At 39.4% G+C, this 15,858-nt stretch overlaps 1 protein-coding gene and 1 long non-coding RNA gene across 3 annotated transcripts in view; one reads left to right on the forward strand and one right to left on the reverse strand.

Annotated features, from left to right (window-relative positions):
• The window catches only part of LOC104991675, an 11,381-nt gene extending 5,567 nt beyond the window's left edge, over positions 1 to 5,814 (forward strand). Inside the window, exons 2-3 of the long non-coding RNA XR_825630.1 lie at positions 2,808 to 2,964; positions 4,220 to 5,814. This is a non-coding gene — a long non-coding RNA (uncharacterized LOC104991675). The remainder of the gene's footprint in view (positions 1 to 2,807; positions 2,965 to 4,219) is intronic.
• PDE7B (phosphodiesterase 7B) overlaps positions 1 to 15,858 on the reverse strand; it is a 352,599-nt gene that overhangs the window by 173,966 nt on the left and 162,775 nt on the right. The gene's annotated exons all lie outside the window — the stretch shown is intronic.

Genomic DNA, 15,858 nt, shown 5'->3' on the forward strand with positions numbered 1-15,858 from the left:
TCATCTCACATGCTAGTAAAGTAATGCTCAAAATTCTCAAAGCCAGGCTTCAGCAATACGTGAACCGTGAACTTCCTGATGTTCAAGCTGGTTTTAGAAAAGGCAGAGGAACCAGAGATCAAACTGCCAATATCCGCTGGATCATGGAAAAAGCAAGAGAGTTCCAGAAAAACATCTATTTGTGCTTTATTGACTATGCCAAAGCCTTTGACTGTGTGGGTCACAATAAACTGTGGAAAATTCTGAAAGAGATGGGAATACCAGACCACTGATCTACCTCTTGACAATCTGTATGCAGGTCAGGAAGCAACAGTTAGAACTGGACATGGAACAACAGACTGGTCCCAAATAGGAAAAGGAATACGTCAAGGTTGTATATTGTCACCCTGCTTATTTAACTTATATGCAGAGTACATCATGAGAAACGCTGGACTGGAAGAAACACAAGCTGGAATCAAGATTGCCGGGAGAAATATCAATAGCCTCAGATATGCAGATGACACCACTCTTATGGCAGAAAGTGAAGAGGAACTAAAAAGCCTCTTGATGAAAGTGAAAGTGGAGAGTGAAAAAGTTGGCTTAAAGCTCAACATTCAGAAAACGAAGATCATGGCACCTGGTCCCATCACTTCATGGCAAATAGATGGGGAGACAGTGGAAACAGAGTCAGACTTTATTTTTTGGGGCTCCAAAATCACTGCAGATGGTGACTGCAGCCAGGAAATTAAAAGACGCTTACTCCTTGGAAGGAAAGTTATGTCCAATCTAGATAGCATATTCAAAAGCAGAGACATTATTTTGCCAACAAAGGTCCGTCTAGTCAAGGCTATGGTTTTTCCTGTGGTCATGTATGGATGTGAGAGTTGGACTGTGAAGAAGGCTGAGTGCCGAAGAATTGATGCTTTTGAACTGTGGTGTTGGAGAAGACTCTTGAGAGTCCCTTGGACTGCAAGGAGATCCAACCAGTCCATTCTGAAGGAGATCAGCCCTGGGATTTCTTTGGACGGAATGATGCTGAAGCTGAAACTCCAGTACTTTGACCACCTCATGCGAAGAGTTGACTCATTGGAAAAGACTCTGATGCTGGGAGGGATTGGGGGCGGGAGGAGAAGGGGAGGAAAGAGGATGAGATGGCTGGATGGCATCACTGACTCTATGGACGTGAGTCTGAGTGAACTCCAGGAGTTGGTGATGGACAGGGAGGCCTGGTGTGCTGCGGTTCATGGGGTCACAAAGAGTCGGACACGACTGAGTGACTGAACTGAACTGAACTGAATGCCACGTGCAGGATCTTAGCTCCCCAACCAGGGCTCAAATCCATGCCTCCTGCATTTGGAGTGCAGAGTCTTAACCACTGGACTACCAGGGACACTCTTTTCTGATTTCAAAGATTATAAGTGGTGGTACACTTTTCATAATTTCATGTTCGCAGGTGTGTTATCTTCTTCAAAAATAACTATAATGATGAAATAATCAAGAAGTTCTTCAAGACTGCTATTAATGCCTTAGGGTTACAAAAACTGTATTTAAGTCTCACTACTGAGCTTTGCCTCAAACTTAGAGATTTATCTACAAATGGTGAGTGCTTAGTCACTCAATCATGTCCAACTCTTTGTGACCCTATGGACTGTAGCTTGCTAGGCTCCTCTGTCCATGTGGATTCTCCAGGCAAGAATACTGGAGTGGGTTGCCATGTCCTCCTCCAGGGGATCTTCCCAACCCAGGAACAGAACCCAGGTCTTCCGCATTGCAGGCATATTCTTTACCATCTGAGCCACCAGGCAAGCCCATTTACAAAAGGGTATGGTACCAATAACAACCTTATCCATCATGCTTTTTATCTTATTTGTAAGGATAAAATAAAGATTAAATAAGCAATAATGTGCTGAAAATTTTTAAATATTTTTAAGCTATAAGAAATCATAATTGATAATTTATCTAAACTGAAATTTTGGTTCTAGTTTCCTGAGATCTATAAGAAAAACTGAAAAGTCAAACTCCCCATCCTTAAATTAGGTCCCACTCTGGAAATTCATGCTTTTTATGAGGATGCAGGAATAGAGGAAGTCAGAGACAGGGTATTGGAGAGAGTATTGGAGACTGGCCCCAGGGGAGAGATCAATTCAGTTCAGTTGCTCAGTCGTGTCCTACTCTTTGCGACCCCATGAATCACAGCACACCAGGCCTCCCTGTCCATCACCAACTCCTGGAGTTCATTCAAACTCATGTTCATTGAGTCGGTGATGCCATCCAGGGATTTAATGATACAAAGGTGGGGAGAGGTGGGAAAAATGATTGATATGTGAAAGAGCATAGATGAATGACAAAATATGTATTAAAAGAAACTCAGTAGGATAAATATTCATTGTAACTGCATTTGAGAGGTGTGATAACAGTTATGAATCATGTCTAGAGTGTAAGCCTGTGCCATCTTTACCAAGGGTTATTTAGTGTTCTGGTTAATACTGTATCCGTTTCTGTGATTAGAATTTCAATTTCCGGCCACAGTGACTAATGGTTGTGTTTGATGTTCATGAGCTGTAAAGCTTTGTGCTGTAGGCTGTGGTGATGAACATGTGTCTCAGGCCTCCCCCTGGCTTTGTTTCTCTAAACAAACCACATGGGCTTCCAATCTTTTTCTTGGGAGTCTATAATCCTCAAATATTTTAATAATTTTGATAGCTCCTAGCTCATCTCCATTGAATTCACAAATGTTTTTCAAGGTAGTATAGTACATAAAACCAAGTAGAAGGTTTCAAAAGTGGTTTAAACAAAGTCTGAAATATGCTTTACTTCTTTTTTGCAAGTGAGATACATGGATTCTGGAAGCTCTCAAGAACGGGGAAGACTAAGAACTAAGAACTCTCAACTAAGACTAAGAACGCTCAAGAACTAAGAAGACCTCAAGAAGGCTGGAGGGGAGATTGTCCAGACATCCTCAAAGACCTGCTGGGAAATGCCTGAGTGAGATTTTTTTCCCTCTTAATATAATCGAAATAAACTAGATCACTAATAAGATATAGAAGTATTATTAGTATAAACAACATAAAAGGAAAGTGAGAAAATGGTAAGGAATAAAACCTTCTAAGAGCATTTATTTTTTTTCCCTTTGGCATTCAGTTATGTTTTTGTTTATGGAGTTCAAAGTCAATTTGGAAGAAGGAAGTTTCGACTATCTGTGTATGAAGTGTAATCCTACTGCCTCCTCAAATTATTATTTATTTTTCCCTCTTTCACATATTACCTCCTGGTGATTATGAATTACATTAAATATCTATGCCAAAAGTTGTCTCTCAGATGCTGTTCTACAGCAATTCTTCTCAGATGTTAGTGTGCACACAGATCACTTGGAGATTCTATTAAAATGAAGATTTGGTTTGGGCAGGTCTGGGCGGGGCCTGAGACCCTGCATTTCTAGGAAGTTCCATGGGAATGACAAGGCTGCTGGTCTGCAGTCCACACTGGGATGCAAGGTGAGAGGCCTACTAAGTGGCAGATATTTTCTGCCTCTTCTATGTTAGTTATGAAAGAAAATGAAGCAAAAGTACCCTTCTTTACAGGAACATGTATTAAGACTTTTGTAAACAATCAGTAGTGGCTCAGGATAACTACTCTCAACTAGAAATAAGCAGCCAGAGCTGCAGTATAAGAGCAAGGGCTATGTCCAGGGGCATTCATGATATTGAATCCCTACTTGGCTTTTAAATTTTGTTTCATTCATTTCTTTTCCCTTATGAATTAACTTTAAAAAATAAGGTTGACTAAACAGTATGGGCCACTGTGAGAAAGAATATATATACAATGGAGTCAACTTCAAAGACAAATCGCTGATTTTGAAATTTCAAGCAAAATTTACTTAAGCCTAATTTTGCCACCCTTCCCGCTTTCCAGCATTTTGTTGTTCTGTGTGTGTGTGCTCGGTCTCAGTTGTATCTGATTCTTTGTGACCCCGTGGACTGTAGACTACCAGCTTCCTCTGGCCATGGAATTTCCCAGGCAAGAATACTGAAATAGGTTGCTGTTTTCTTCTCCTGGGGATCTTCCTGACCCAGGGACTGAACTTGTGTCTCCTGAGTTACCTGCATTGGCAGGCAGATTCTTTACTAAGGACTATTGTTATTTTCAGAACGATTGAAATACAGGCAAGGCTCTGAGTCTTTGATCTCCATCATTATGGATATTCTCACCAAGATGTACTCCTTCATTTGATTTATTAAAGGTCTATGTAAAGCAGACTTCAGATGAAGCCTGGTAATCTTTCTCACTGTAATACTCCGGGCATGAATGAATGGTGACCAGATGACTCCACAAAGCAAAGATGGAAAGAAAGTAAGCATTCATGGAGCTATAACCAGCGAGTAGCCCACGGTGCTGCTGACTCAGAGAAATGTACTACAATGTCACAGTGAAATATAAAACAAAACAAAAAAGATAAGCTCTGCAACAGGCTGTATTCTTTATCAGGTATCACCTGGAGTTCAGGCAGCTCCAGACATAGCATTCATGGGAAAGTGATACCAGAAGCAAGAGGCATGTGAAATCAACTGGAAGACAAGGGTAATCAAGAGCATGAGGTTGGAACACTATCACATTTATATGATTAAGAATTTGTACAGTTAACTGAAAAGGAAATGCTTAGAATAAATGGAAGCATCTGCTGGTAACTGGAAACACAGGTGGTTGTATTTTCTTCCCTTTGTCTTTCCTGATTCTTTCTAATGCTAAGTGCTTTCTACCTTGATGAACGCCTATATTTCCTATCATATACAGAAGTAACTAAGAAACAAGAAAGGGAAAGCTGGCAGATAATGGATTAAAAGTGAATATATATCATGGTCATTTTAAAGGTAATTTTAGAACCTCTTCTCCTATGGAGAATCAAGGGGAAAAAGGAAAGGTGAGGTGCGGCTTCCCTGGAGGCCTGGTGGTGAAGACTCCACACTTCCACTGAATGGGGCAAGGGTTGCCGTGCAGTGCAACCAAAACAAACAAACAAAACCATTTTTTTTAATAAGAAAAAATAAAAAGGAATTAGAAAAGTACTCAGGGAAATGGCTTGACAGGAAGTAGTCATAAAAAAATAAGTAAAGGTGAGACTATTTAATGTATATAAACAATATACAACACACTCTCTGTGTAGTATGGTACGGGAAATCCATCTGAACCCCCCACCCCCTTTTGTGGTATGTAGTGTTGCTAGAAGATAACAGCAGTATCATCAAGGAAAGAAAGCCTAACACAAGTTGGCAACACTGATGCACGTATGGAATCTCTAAAGACTCTCTAAGAGTTTCTTTGTAACCTTCTTATCCATCCCACATTTAAATTCTAACTAAAATTTGCTCTATTTCATAAAGTATCTAAAATGATTGCACATGTCTCTGTCTCTAAGAGGTGGTTACCATGGGTTCTGCTCTATTTTCTTCTCTGGGCCGCTGGGACCTGCTACTTTCTGTCCTCCATGATCTTCTCCCTGAATCCATTCAACAATCTGATCATGAGACTTCTTGCATTCTTTGTCCTCTTACACATTTTTGCTTGGGACATTCATGTTCTGTTGCCTATTTTGAGTGCAAGGCAAAAATACCTACCTTTGACTTGCATGTGTTCACATATCTTGCTGCTCTTGTATTGTGTGTCTGGATTAGAATATAAGGAGTCAACTCCAGAACCATCTGCAACTAGACTTTTAAAAATACTTTTTTATGTTTATTACTTCTTCGCTTTCAAAGTTTGAGGAGTAAATTGACTGAGCTACTTCTAAAATGTATTTTTTAGTTTCTCATTCAGATCAGATCAGATCAGATCAGTCACTCAGTCATGTCCGACTCTTTGCAACCCCATGAATCGCAGCACGCCAGGCCTCCCTGTCCCTCACCAACTCCTGGAGTTCACTCAGACTCATTCAAAAAAATTCAGTGCAGTCTTAATTATCTTTAAAAGTTAGGATATTTCCTAATGTGCATATCATTTTTTAATGTGCAACAAATAATCAGTCTTATGGACTCTGTGGGAGAGGGAAAGGATGGGAAGATTTGGGAGAACGGCATTGAAACATGTATAATATCATGTATGAAACGAGTCGCCAGTCCAGGTTCAATGCACGATACTGGATGCTTGGGGCTGGTGCACTGGGACGACCCAGAGGGATGGTATGGGGAGGGAGGAAGGAGGAGGGTTCAGGATGGGGAACACATGTATACCTGTGGCGGATTCATTTCGATATTTGGCAAAACTAATACAATATTGTAAAGTTTAAAAAGAAAAAAAAAAAAACCCAGCTTGAACATCAAAAAAAAAAAAAAAAAAAGGTGATGGGAGATATTAGTAGTAACACAACACAGAATTATTACCTAAAGAAATAGTCTAAATCCCTTTGTTGGGCATTCAACATTTCAAAACCATGCTGGCACTAACCAAGCCTTGTAAACTCACTCAAGCGTACATTTAGCACTCCAAATTCCTGTGGAATCATATTGTTTCCCATATGTGCTAGATGCACAATGATCTGTGTGGTAGGCAGAATAATGACCTCCCAAAGATGTCTACACCCTAATCCCTAGAACCTGTGAATAAGTTAGTTTACATGGCAAAGAGGAATTACTGTAGCAGAAGGAATTAAAATTGCTAATCATCTGATGTTAAGATAGGGAGACTCTTCCGGATTGTCTACATGGATGCAGTGTAATCACAAGGGGTTCTTATATATGGACAAGGGAGGCAGGAGAGTCAGTGTCAGACTGATAAGATGTGATAAAGATTCAACTAGCCAATGTTAGCTTTGAAGACAGAAAGAACCCTCAAGCCAAAGAATGAGGGCAACCTTTCAAAGAAAAGGGAAAAACTGCATTCTCTTTAGAGCCATCAGAAAAGAATGCAGACACTTTGATTTTGGCCTAATGGGACTCGTTTTAGACTTCTAAACTCCAAAACTGTAAGATAAAACATTTGTGTTTGTTTTAAGCATTAAGTTTGTGGTAATGTGTTACAGCAGCATCAGAAAGCTAATATTTATTGCTCACATTTTTCTTCTCTTTATTGGGAAAGATTTTTCCACTTATCTCATCCAAAAAACTCCCATTTTCTTCATGAAGTCTTTGTGTCCCACTTCAACTGCCTCTTTGATTTAAATAAAGCAGAACTTCTTATCCATTTTATTTGTTTTTAAGATAACTTGTATCACTATTTGCCTTTAATGCTCCAGCTTGTCTTTCAATTTAGAATGCAGGGAGCATTGTTTCATAGTTTGTATAATAACATAAAATCTTGGGATGTACCCTTCCTTCCTTTCTTTCTTCCTTTCTCCCTTCCTTCTGCATTTACTGAGTGGCTAATAATTTATTGAGTGTCTCACGCTAAGTGCTTTATATACAAAACCATAGTCCCTGTCCTTAAAGTTATTTACAAATTTAGTGGAGAAACAGACACATATACAACTAGTCATAAAGCATGATGCATTGTAGGATTAAAATATAACTGTAGACCGAACAGGTCAGTGTCTGTGGTTAATAATGATGAAAACCAACATTTTTTCTTAAATTTTTCTTGTACTTGACAATTTAGACAATGTGTAGAAATCTATTTAAAACAAAAATTTATGAACTATATTAGAGTTTGTATGTTGTCAAAATAATGTGGATGATTAATTGTATTTTGTTGATTATTTTTTATTTGCTGATAGGATTTTTTTTTTAAGTTTAGCTGTAATGATTTTAAAACTTTAAGAATCTTCTCACCACTTTTCTCAGGTGACTTGATATCATGTTGCTAGTGACTTGGCAGCTTAGGAAAAGTTCTTATTCCTAGATAGCCAAGAAAGGCAAATGATGCAATGCCAGAGTTTTAAGGGACTTTAGAGGTAAATTAATCATTTCAATTAGATCCCATCTTAGCTTAAGCTGAAGACAGACTGGATAGCTGAAACAACAGAAATTTATTTCTCACAGTTCTGAAGTGTGGAAGCCTGAAATCACCAGGGTGTCAGCATAGTTAGGGTCAGGTGAGGCTCCTTATCCCAACACTGCCTTCTTACTACTTCTTCAGGTGGTGGAGAGATCATGTCTCTCAAGTCTTTCTTATAATCTCATTTATGAGGACCCCACTCTCGTGACCCAGTTACTCATCACACTGGGATTAGGGTTTCAACATAAGATTTTTGGAAGGACACAAACATTCAATCCACAGCAGGTAATTTTCTAATTATACCGATAATGACAGCATAAGCCCTGGATTCTCACAGACCTGAGCTGAAGCCTGTTCTTTTCACTGCTTATGTACTCAGTACAGCACTACACATTTTATACGAAATGCCTTATATTATCCTTACAAGAACCCAGATAAGGTAGGTACAATCATGATTCCCTATGAAATTAATTTGCCCAAGATTCAGATACTACCAAGCTTTAGAAGAGTGATTTGAACCAAGGCAGGTTGGCTCTAGAGCAGGCTGTCTTAACACTGTGCTACACTTCCTGTGCGGTTGGGTATATTATAAAGCAATAAGAACTTGGTTTGATCAACACATTGCAACCATACATGGCTGTATCCATGGCTGTATCATGAACATTTACGTGAGGCAACTCAGAAGGAAAGAATAATTATGATACTTCCAGCACCTGTTTCTATATTTTTTCTTCATGGTAGGATTATATCCTGTGTCCTTTAAGGCATATTCTATCCCACTGTGGTCATGACTGTAGCCACCAGGTTGGACTTGAGATTTTTGCCACAACCTTCATCCAGAAAGTGCTGAAGGTCTTCCTTTCTCAGTATGATTGCAGAGAAAGAAAATGGCACACATAGACATTTTTTAAAAAAATTAGGTGAACATCTGATCTCCCTTCATTAATGGATGGTTTCCTCAAGCCAGACACTACACTCCAAAAATAACTTCATTCCTTATGAAAACTGGCTTGAGTGACCTGTACGTCTGTGTCACGGTCATTGCCATGCACTGGAACCCTTCAGGGTAGTGATGAAAGATGATCAGAGTAGTTTCTGTGTGATTTAATCATAATTGCAGCAGCAACTCTACTGTCTCTGACCTAAATCTTGGATCTGAAAAACCAGGGAACAATGACGTAGAATTGGTGAGTGGAGATGAGTCGATTTCCCCAAGACATTAGAGGGATATTTTCCTTTTGGAGCCATTTAGCAAGGCTGCTTACAGTATCACAGTGTCAGCTGCATCTGGGTTTTCTAAACAGCTTGGCCAGAAATGGGAAAAAGAGATTCTTAAGTGTTTCCGAGTGTTAAGGAAATGACTTGAGTCAGTTTTTGTATGTACAATACATGTAGGGGAATCCAAATCTGGTCTTCAGCTGATTTCTGACCTGGGGTAATAGATTGGAGATGAAGTTGATGACAGCTACGTTTCCAGTGGGCCAGGCATTTTCTGTTTTCTGCCTCACCTCCTTTTCTTGGCTTTACTTCCACATGGTAAATTTGGTTACCTCGTCATTTATATTCACAGTCCTTCTACTAGGGAAATGTAAACCTATAAATTTCACAACACCTTTATATAACACCTTCTTTATAAGGTGTTACAAAGTGACAGAAGGGCTTGGCTCTTCAGAAATGTCCCTAAGGAGAGAAAAGTTCAAAGCCTGGGGCAAATCATTCTGACTTTCAGATGCTCAACTTCTGTGGATATTCCCCAAGTCCTGTCCCCAGTAATAATTTATTAATAAATTAATTCACTTATTTGAAATAACATTAAATACTCTAAATCTTTACCTGACCAAACCCAATTAATCCCAACCATTCCATTTGTCCCTCTATACATTTGTCCTTACATCAATTATAATTGATGCCTTGTTTTATTTAAAGATTTTCTTTATGTCCATCATGCATGTAAATTCTGTATTTCATTTTTGCAATATTACATTAAGAGTGCAGGTACTCATTTCTTTGATAGCTTCCTTAGAGAACCTCTCAAGTGGTCAAGATCACAATGAATGATGAAATAGCACTATTATTTCTGTGGTAAAAATAAGAAGAAAGTTCGGAGGGGGATAGCCACAGAATTTTGGGAAACCTCAGAAGGGATACTTGGTGTTGCAAAATCCAAGTACTCTTTTTGACCTAAACCATATGCTGGCTTTCTTGAAATTATTGCAGGGTTAGAACTTTCCCCCGCTAACATGCTGGGTAAAGTCACATTTCCCCATAAGAGCACAAATGTGCAAACAAAAGACTGGTTATAGAAATCTACTTGAAATTCCTGAGAGGACCTACACAGTTGTTTCTTAGCTCTAACCTGTGGGTCAAATGTACCTCTGACATCTATTTTCTTCAAGTTGGCATGTCTTGGGAGCTTTTCTTTTAGGATCTTTGGAAAGAGAGTTTTCAGAAACAAAACAAAAACTGAAAGAGCTTTTATCCTCCAGTAGAACCAAAGTGTTGGAAAAATTAGACTGAACTCTTGGGACAACTGAGGATTAAATGAGAGCATTTGTGCAAAGTCTGTAGAACAAGTCCAGGTGCAAAGCAGACATTCAGTAAAAGCCAGTGATGACCATCTTTTCCAAATCACCTGCTCTCTTTTGCATGGAGCTGGCATCAATAGCCCACTTAGCCCTGTGTGCCATCAGTAGAGCCAGAAAGTAATATACAGAAGGTAAAAGATAGGAGAGGTAAAAGTGTAGGGGGGATAAATTAGGAGTTTGGGATTAACAGACACACACTGCTACATGTCAAACAGACGACAGGACCTATTGTATAGCACAGGGTACTATATTCAATATCTTGTAATAACCTATAATGGAAAGGAATTTAAAGAAGAATATATATATATATATATAAAACTGAATAATTTTGCTGCACATCTGAAACTAACACAACATTGTAAATTATATACTTCATAAAAATGTTTTCAAAAAAGAGGTAAAAGTAAGCAAAAACAAAGGGTATGGAGTGGTCAAGGAAGTGGTGGAAAAGAAGACAAAGATAAAAAAGAAACTACAGAGAAAAGAAGAAAAAATATGGCTTTTCACTGTCAATAATCATAAAGGTTACTCCAGGAACCTGGAGAACATCAGTTGCTGGGTCCTTCTGTTCAATACTGGGCTGTTCCCATCTCTTCTTCATGTTCTAACTTCTAACATGAGTTTCAGATGATCTGAAAGATTCTCCAGATCCAGTTGTACAAAACAGAAAATTAAGGTTTTCTAGTGTGTTCTAATGCAGAAGGCAATGGCAACCCATTCCAGTACTCTTGTCTGGAAAATCCCATGGACAGAGGGGCCTGGTGGGCTGCAGTCTATGGGGTCACTAGGAGTCGGACACGACTGAGCAACTTCACTTTATTTTTTCACTTTCATGCATTGGAGAAGGAAGTGGCAACCCACTCCATTGTTCTTGCCTGGAGAATCCCAGTGACAGGGGAGCCTTGTGGGCTGCCGTCAATGGGGTCGCACAGAGTCAGACACGATTGAAGCGACTTAGCAGCAGCAGCAGTGTGTTCTAAATAGATAGCCATTGACACTGAGTACTAGTGTGATCTAAATAAACAGGCATAGACACTGAGTACTGAACTAGTTTCTCTTTAACTCTCTAGAAACCCATTGCAACGTAATTATTCCTAGAGAATAATTGTCTTAAAAGTCTTTATTTCCTCACTTTTCATCAAAGGATATAAGTTGCTGAAGTATCAAATCTTTCTTGGTAAGGCACTGCCATCTACAAATCAGTCCCTCAGGATCTTGCAAGGAGCACATTGATGGTTTAGTCGCTAAGTCGTGTGTGACTCTTATAACCCCATGGACTGTAGCCTCCAGGCTCCTCTGTTCCTGTGATTCTCCAGGCAAGAATACTGGAGTGGGTTGCCATTTCCTTCTCCGGGGGATCATCTGGATTCAGTAATTGAACCCCGGTCTCCTGCAAAAAGACTTGTTTATTTATTTACTTTTGCCATGAGATGGTTCCTATAATTAGAGAAATCAAAGGTTTCTTATGAGAGTGTGAAATGACTTTTGCAGTTCTTGGAGAAGATTGCAGAAATTGACCGTGTCAAAAGAAAGTAAGAGAATGGCTTTCTTCACCATCAGGGGATTAGGATGGTGAAGGAAAGGTGCTCTGTTCAAGGAACTTTGGGGAGCTGTAATTATAGAACCACTCTGAACTGTCCATTCCTCAGCCCCTCCATTGAAGACCGGAGAAGGACTGTTGGCGAGAGTAGTGTGGTCTGGGACCAGGGAACAGAAGATTTGGGCTTCAGTCTTACATCAAAGGTTTAGACAAGTTCTAAGCATCAACCTTTCTTTAGGGTTCTGCTTGCTCAACTCTTGTTGGGGCTTTTAGACCAACTCTGAGTTTGTCAGACCCGGCAACACCCTGCCGTTCTGGGATCTTCTGCACTGAGAGATGAACCTGGACCAAGACTGATGTCACTACCATACCACGGATCCGAGCAGACTGTTCATCGGGTGCAGCAGATATCTGTTCAATGAATGAGTGACCATGCACCCCTGAATGGCCTCATAGGTATTTAAAAGCAGCTCTATAATTTGAGAAAAAAGCTGGAGTGTCATAGTGGCCTCATGGAAACTCAGCCAGTGTAGGACCGTATTAGCGAATAGCCAGTTTCATGGGGCAGTGGGGTAAAATGGGTGAGTGAGCTGATTTTTTTTTTTTTCCCTGAAACCATCCTGTTTCTCTCTGTCCCTTTCTTTCTCTTTTTGATTTCCATTTGTGATCTCTGAGACTTAACAGACATAGTACTTTGCAGTCTCTCCCAACCTCTCTACCAGTGCTCCCTAGTGGGACAAGTAAATCTGATCCCAGGAGCTCAGTCACTACCCATCCAAAGCCCCAGGCCAACGCTGGGGAAGGGTCAGGATGTTGCGTGTGCCACACACACAGGCTTGGCACTCAGCCCCCACCACGCTGCTGGGGCCAGGCAGGGAGGTCACCCCTCTGATACCTGAAGAGTGGTGCCTTCCACCTCCTGCACTGCGGGTATCACTGCACATGGCCAGGGCAATGGGACAAAAGAGATCACTCTGGCTCCTCAGGCGCCAAGATGAGGAAAATCAACATCAGGGCCCAAAGGATGCAACTCCTGGGGACAAAAGTTTTCTACACATTAACAACCAGTCATTACAGAAACATTGAGTAGGCGCTCAAGGATGGAAAAGAGAAGAGATCTCTTGACCCTAGATGACAAATCTTTTTCAGGGAGACTCTGAAGCACAGGACTTTATTCACCTTGTCAATAGCCAAGGCAGGAAGATGAAATGAACAGCACTGAGCAACAAACATTCGTCAAGCACCTTTTACGAGCCAGGCAGGAAGCAAAGCTTCGAACAAGTCAGACTTTACATTCCAGTGAAAGCCAGAAACACACACACAAATACATTACCAAGACAGTCCTCGGTCATTATCAGAGATATTATAAACAAAATTAATTGATTAATAGTGGCTGAAAAGGGATTTTCATTGTATGATTGGGAGAGGCCTCTAATGGCAAGGAAAAGCCTGCCAGTCAAAGATCTAGGGAAGAAGATTTAAGGTAGAGGAACAACTGAGAGAAAAACCCTGAAGCAAGAACTAGCTGGCTGTGTCTGAGAAACGAAGAGCAGATGGCAGGGATTCAGTGAGCGAAGGAGAGGGTTGTGTGTGATGAGATTCTGAGCAGACCATGTTAGGCTGTGTAACTGACTAGAGATGATCTCGGATGTCATTCCAAGTGTGATGATAAACTAGCAGAAGTTTTTCAGAAGAGTGATGTGATCTAATGTAGTTTTAATAAGATCACAGTGGTAGTTCTGCTGAGAAGGGATTTTATAGGAGCAAGAGTAGAAGCAGAAATTAGCAAGCAGGCTAATAAAATTCAAGAAAGAAAGAACAGTGGCTTGACTAGGGTGAGACCAAAGGAAAAATAAACAGTTTTAGGAAAGATTTTGGAAGTACGTCTCTAGAATATACCTCTGGATTGGCATGTGAGGGAAAGAGGGCAGCTGAGTTCTAGTATCCTAGTAAATGGCTGGGATGGGAAGAAACATATTTAGATGTGATGCTGATCAAGCACTTAGTTGGATATTGGGAGTTTGGGATGCCTTTCAGATACCCTAGTAGATGGCAAGTAGATAGTTTGAGTATAGAGTCTAGGGGAAAAAAATCAGTCCTTACATGTTAATTTGGGAAGTATTGGCATATTTGTTTTGTTTTAAAGGAAACAAAACAAAACATTGTGTCCTGTTCAGTCCAACTGCTTCCATCCCAAATCAACATGGAACTAAGTACAGTAAGTGCTGAAGATAAAGAGATCAAAAAGCCTGTAACCCCAGAGGGGGTGGCAGACCAAAGTAGGCATGACTGTTATAATGCAATGGTAAAATGGAGGAAGGTACAGATACAAGGGAAGCTATATTATGGAGCCAATAGTTATTCCTGGAATGGTCATGGACAGTGGAGAGAAGAGGTGATTTGAGGGACAGTCATTTGATAGAAACAATTTTCTTGTGAGTCTCTTCTTTTAAAATAAGAGCTTTTTCAGAGAACATAGAAAGTAGATGGGATTTGTTCCAGAAGTGTTATGGACAAAAGAAAATTCCATTTTTAATGGTTGTTTGATCTTGGAGAAGGCATTAATCACTCTAGGACTTATTTTCCTCTGTAAAAAGAGAAGATTGAGCTCAGTGAAGTTTTATGCCTTGGGGAGATGATAAGATAGGGAATTATGGTCAGCAAGTTATTTTTTGCTATATATTTAAAAGTTATATTATATTACCATACATATTTCAATACAGTAAATGGCTTAATATATATATATATATATACACATAAAAATACTATATGTATGTTTTTAGTAAAAACAAAATATTTAGCTTTGATAAATTGATATATTTATAAGTAAATTGCCTTATGCCAATTGTCAAAAATTTCAAGTTCTTAGTTGACATAAAAATGTTAACAGCTTAATAAGCACAAGGTCTAATTGTTAAAAAAGAGGGAAAAAGAAAAACAAAATAATTATTGCCAAATTAATACAGTTTCATAGACAAAATATTTTAAACCATGAGTACACTGGGGGGACAATGAGAAAAAAGCATATTTGATAGATGTAGTTTTACAATTTGAGAGATTTTCCTTTTCTTCTTCCTTTAAAGCTATACTAGATATTTGACGTCTCTGTCACTTATTTGAGTCTTTGTGAAATTAAAAAAAAATTTGTTTTCTGGGAATTAATTTCTTCATCTTATGAAACAATGCAACTTCTCTCAAGGCACCCTGTAATTTACCAGAATAACTTTGGCTAAGAGTCCTGGAATGTCCTTCATTTTATTCATCTTACAGGATTGAACAATTTATTCCAGTCATTTATTAACCTCAGAAGCAGATCAATTTTAAGAACAATACTTTGCATTTCTGATAGTATTTATTTCCAGGATTGTATTTTCAAAAATCTATTTAGTAGTATGCATACTCATCGAAAAAAGAAAGAGAGTTCCAGAAAAACATCTATTTCTGCTTTATTGACTATGCCAAAGCCTTTGACTATGTGGATCACAATAAAGTGTGGAAAATTCTTCAAGAGATGGGAATACCAGATCACCTGACCTGCCTCTTGAGAAACTTGTATGCAGGTCAGGAAGCAACAGTTAGAACTGGACATGGAACAACAGACTGGTTCCAAATAGGAAAAGGAGTACGTCAAGGCTGTATATTGTCACCCTGTTTATTTAACTTCTATGCAGAGTACATCCTGAGAAACGCTGGGCTGGAAGAAGCACAAGCTGGAATCAAGTTTGCCGGGAGAAATATCAATCACTTCAGATATGCATATGACACCACCCTTATGGCAGAAAGTGAAGAGGAACTCAAAAGCCTCTTGATGAAGGTGAAAGTGGAGAGTGA

The sequence above is a fragment of the Bison bison genome, unplaced genomic scaffold (genome assembly GCF_000754665.1).
Source record: "Bison bison bison isolate TAMUID 2011002044 unplaced genomic scaffold, Bison_UMD1.0 scf7180017864198, whole genome shotgun sequence".
Classification (NCBI taxonomy): Eukaryota; Metazoa; Chordata; class Mammalia; order Artiodactyla; family Bovidae; genus Bison; species Bison bison.